Source organism: Clupea harengus, chromosome 8 (assembly GCF_900700415.2).
Source record: "Clupea harengus chromosome 8, Ch_v2.0.2, whole genome shotgun sequence".
In the NCBI taxonomy this organism is placed as follows: domain Eukaryota; kingdom Metazoa; phylum Chordata; class Actinopteri; order Clupeiformes; family Clupeidae; genus Clupea; species Clupea harengus.
This window is the reverse complement of record NC_045159.1, coordinates 12,629,481-12,634,739: the sequence shown is the minus strand read 5'-3', so window position 1 is coordinate 12,634,739 and position 5,259 is coordinate 12,629,481.

The following is a 5,259-nucleotide window of genomic DNA, read 5'->3' as shown; positions in this document are numbered from 1 at the left end:
TTATTACAGTGCATGAAATGCCCTGTATTGTTATCCAAACTTTTCTTATTCTTATTATTCTTTTTACCTTTTTCTGCGCTTAATTCAGCTCGAACTGCTTAACGTAGAAACTTTGTTCAAACTTTGCCGCGTAGGTCTTGTAAAGGACACCTGTGCTATGTATTTTTCCTTTTTCTAAACTTTATACTTTTTAAGATATTAAATAAAAACTAATACAAATTTTCCCATTGACTTACATTGGGCCATTATGACATCATAATAGGGTCATTAAACTGGCTTGCACCTGTGCTTCACTGACACCTGCGCCAAGGTTCCAAGGCTCCTCTTCTCTGTGTCCCTCTCCATTCAACTGTATAACTAGGAATATTAAGAGACACCTTCCATACTCTCCTTTTTTTTCTCTCCATCTTTCTCTCTATCCCTTTCACATCTACTTTCTCTCACACTCCATCTCTCTGCCTCACTCCATTGTCTCTCCTTCTTTCAATATTTACCCTCTTCACTCTCTCTTTACTGCCTTTATCCAGAGCCACTCTTGTTCACTCTTCTTTCCTTCCTTCTTTCTTTCTTCCACTCTTCTTTCCTTTCTTCTTTCCTTCTTCCACTCCTCTTTCCTTCTTCCACTCTTCTTTCCTTTCTTTACTCTTCTTTCCTTCTTCCACTCTTCTTTCCTTTCTTTCACTCTTCTTTCCTTCTTCCACTCTTCTTTCCTTTCTTATTTCAATCTTCTTTCCTTTCTTCTTTCCTTTCTTCACTCTTCTTTCCTTTCTTCTGTCCTTCTTCCACTCTTCTTTCCTTTCTTCACTCTTCTTTCCTTCTTCCACTCTTCTTTCCTTCTTTTACTCTTCTTTCCTTTCTTCTTTTCTTCTTTCACTCTTCTTCCTTTTCTTCTTCCTTTCCTCAACTTTTGCATTTCATGCACTGGTATTTCCTTCAGGAAATGCATTTTCTAGTTCTTATTACAGTGCATGAAATGCCCTGTATTGTTATCCAAACTTTTCTTATTCTTATTATTACAGTGCATGAAATGCCCTGTATTGTTATTCCTTCGTTTCTTATTCTTCATCTTATTATTATTCTTTGTACCAAACTTCTGCGCTTAATTCAGCTCGAACCGCTTAACTTAGAAACTTTGTTCAAACTTTGCTGCGTAGCTCTTGTAAAGGACACTTATGCTATGTATTTTTCATTTTTCTAAACGTTATACTTTTTAAAATATTAAAGAAAAACTAATACATTTTCTCCCATTGACTTACATTGGGCCATTATGACATCATAATAGGGTCATTAAACTGGCTTGCACCTGTGCTTCACTGACACCTGCGCCAAGGTTCCAAGACTCCTCTTCTCTCTGTCCCTCTCATTTCAACTGTATAACTAGGAATTACTTTCCTTCTTCCACTCTTCTTTCCTTCTTTCACTCTTCTTTCTTTTCTTCTTTCCTTATTCCACTCTTCTTTCCTTTCTTCACTCTCCTTTCCTTTCTTCTTTCCTTCTTTCACTCTTTCCTTCTTTCACTCTTCTCTCTATTCTTCTTTCACTCTTCTCTCTTTTCTTTTTTCATCTTCCACTCTTCTTTCCTTGATTCACTCTCCTTTCCTTTCATCTTTCCTTTTTTCACTCTTCTTTTCTTCTTTCATCTTCCACTCTTCTTTCCTTCTTTCACTCTTCTTTATTTTCTTCTTTCCTTCTTCCACTCTTCTTTCCTTCTTTTACTCTTCTTTTCTTTTCTTCTTCCTTTCTTAACTTTTGCATTTCATGCACTGGTATTTCCTTCAGGAAATGCATTTTCTAGTTCTTTTTACCTTTTTCTGCGCTTAATTCAGCTCGAACCGCTTAACGTAGAAACTTCGTTCAAACTTTGTCGCGTAGGTCTTATAAAGGACACTTGTGCTATGTATTTTTCATTTGTCTAAACTTTATACTTTTCAAGATATTAAAGAAAAACGAATAAAAAATGTCCCATTGACTTACATTGGGCCATTATGACATCACAATAGGGTCATTAAACTGGCTTGCACCTGTGCTTCACTGACACCTGCGCCAAGGTTCCAAGGCTCCTCTTCTCTCTGTCCCTCTCCATTCAACTGTAACTAGGAATATTAAGAGACACCTTCCATACTCTAGTTTTTTTTCTCTCCATCTTTCTCTCTATCCCTCTCACTCTACTTTCTCTCACACTCCATCTCTCTGCTTCACTCCATTTTCTCTCCTTCTTTCAATATTTTCCCTCTTCACTCTCTCTTTACTGTCTTTATCCAGAGCCAGTCTTGTTCACTCTTCTTTCCTTTCTTCTTTCTTTCTTCCACTCTTCTTTCCTTCTTCTTTCCTTTCTTCTTTCCTTCTTCCACTCTTCTTTCTTTTCTTCTTTCCTTCTTCCACTCTTCTTTCCTTCTTTCACTCTTCTTTCCTTTCTTCTTTCCTTCTTTCAATCTTCTTTCTTTTCTTCTTTCCTTCTTCCACTCTTCTTTCCTTTCTTCTTTCCTTCTTTCAATCTTCTTTCTTTTCTTCTTTCCTTCTTCCACTCTTCTTTCCTTTCTTTCACTCTTCTTTCTTTTCTTCTTTCCTTCTTCCACTCTTCCTTCCTTCTTCTTTCCTTATTTCACTCTTCTTTCCTTTCTTCTTTCCTTCTTTTAATCTTCTTTCTTTTCTTCTTTCCTTTCTTCACTCTTCTTTCCTTTCTTCCACTCTTCTTTCTTTTCTTCCACTCTTCTTTCCTTCTTTCACACTTCTTTCTTTTCTTCTTTCCTTCTTCCACTCTTCTTTCCTTTCTTCACTCTTCTTTCCTTTCTTCTTTCCTTCTTCCACTCCTCTTTCCTTTCTTCACTCTTCTTTCCTTTCTTCTTTCCTTCTTCCACTCTTCTTTCCTTCTTCTACTCTTCTTTCCTTTCTTCACTCTTCTTTCTTTTCTTCTTTCCTTCTTCCACTCTTCTTTCCTTCTTTCACTCTTCTTTCCTTTCTTCTTTCCTTCTTTCACTCTTCTTTCTTTTCTTCTTTCCTTCTTCTACTCTTCTTTCCTTTCTTCACTCTTCTTTCTTTCTTTTTCCACTCTTCTTTCCTTCTCCACTTCTTCTTTCCTTCTTTCACTCTTCTTCTTCTTCTTTCCTTCTCCACTCTTTTCCTTCTTTCACTCTTCTTTCCTTCTTCACTCTTCTTTTCTTTCTTCCTTTCTTTCTTCCCTTCTTCTTTTCTTCTTTCTCTCTTCTTTACTTCTTCCACTCTTCTTTCCTTTCTTCTTATCTCTTCTTATACTTTCTTTTTTTCCTCTTTCCTCTTCTTTCCTTCTTCACTCTCTTTCTTTTCTTCTTATCCTTCTTCCCTTCTTCACTCTTCTTTCCTTTCTTCTTTCCTTTCTTTACTTCTTCTTTCCTTCTTCTTTCCTTCTTTCACTCTTCTTTCCTTCTTATTCCTTCTTTCACCTTCTTTCTTTTCTCTTCCTTTCTTAACTTTTGCATTTCATGCACTGGTATTTCCTTCAGGAAATGCATTTTCTAGTTATTCTTTTTACCTTTTTCTGCGCTTAATTCAGCTCGAACTGCTTAACGTAGAAACTTTGTTCAAACTTTGCCGCGTAGGTCTTGTAAAGGACACCTGTGCTATGTATTTTTCCTTTTTCTAAACTTTATACTTTTTAAGATATAAATAAAAACTAATACAAATTTTCCCATTGACTTACATTGGGCCATTATGACATCATAATAGGGTCATTAAACTGGCTTGCACCTGTGCTTCACTGACACCTGCGCCAAGGTTCCAAGGCTCCTCTTCTCTGTGTCCCTCTCCATTCAACTGTATAACTAGGAATATTAAGAGACACCTTCCATACTCTCCTTTTTTTTCTCTCCATCTTTCTCTCTATCCCTTTCACATCTACTTTCTCTCACACTCCATCTCTCTGCCTCACTCCATTGTCTCTCCTTCTTTCAATATTTACCCTCTTCACTCTCTCCTTTACTGCCTTTATCCAGAGCCACTCTTGTTCACTCTTCTTTCCTTCCTTCTTTCTTTCTTCCACTCTTCTTTCCTTTCTTCTTTCCTTCTTCCACTCCTCTTTCCTTCTTCACTCTTCTTTCCTTTCTTTACTCTTCTTTCCTTCTTCCACTCTTCTTTCCTTTCTTTCACTCTTCTTTCCTTCTTCCACTCTTCTTTCCTTTCTTATTTCAATCTTCTTTCCTTTCTTCTTTCCTTTCTTCACTCTTCTTTCCTTTCTTCTGTCCTTCTTCCACTCTTCTTTCCTTTCTTCACTCTTCTTTCCTTCTTCCACTCTTCTTTCCTTCTTTTACTCTTCTTTCCTTTCTTCTTTTCTTCTTTCACTCTTCTTCCTTTTCTTCTTCCTTTCCTCAACTTTTGCATTTCATGCACTGGTATTTCCTTCAGGAAATGCATTTTCTAGTTATTCTTTGTACCAAACTTCTGCGCTTAATTCAGCTTTAACCGCTTAACTTAGAAACTTCGTTCAAACTGTGTTGCTTAGGTCTTGTAAAGGACACTTATGCTGCTATGTATTTTTCATTTTTCTAAACTTTATACTTTTTAAAATATTAAAGAAAAACTAATACAATTTCTCCCATTAACTTACATTGGGCCATTATGACATCATAATAGGGTCTTTAAACTGGCTTGCACCTGTGCTTCACTGACACCTGCGCCAAGGTTCCAAGGCTCCTCTTCTCTCTGTCCCTCTCCATTCAACTGTATAACTAGGAATATTATTCTTTCCTTCTTCCACTCTTCTTCTTTCATTCTTCCACTCTCCTTTCCTTTCTTTTTCCTTTCCACTCTCTTCCTTCCACTCTTTCTTTCCTTTCTTCTACTTCCTTCTTCTTCTTCTTTCTTCTTCTTCACTCTTCTTTGCTTTCTTCTTTTCTTCTTTTACTCTTCTTTCTTTTCTTCTTTCCTTTCTTCACTCTTCTTTCCTTTATTCTTTCCTTCTTCCACTCTTCTTTCCTTTTACTCTTCTTTCCTTACTTCTTTCCTTCTTTCACTCTGCTTTCTTTTCTTCTTCCTTTCTTAACTTTTGCATTTCATGCACTGGTATTTCCTTCAGGAAATGCATTTTCTAGTTATTATTCTTTGTACCAAACTTCTGCGCTTAATTCAGCTCGAACCGCTTAACTTAAAAACTTCGTTCAAACTTTGGCGCGTAGGTCTTGTAAAGGACACTTATGCTATGTATTTTTAATTTTTCTAAACTTTATACTTTTTTAAATATTAAAGAAAAACTAATACAATTTCTCCCATTGACTTACATTGGGCCAT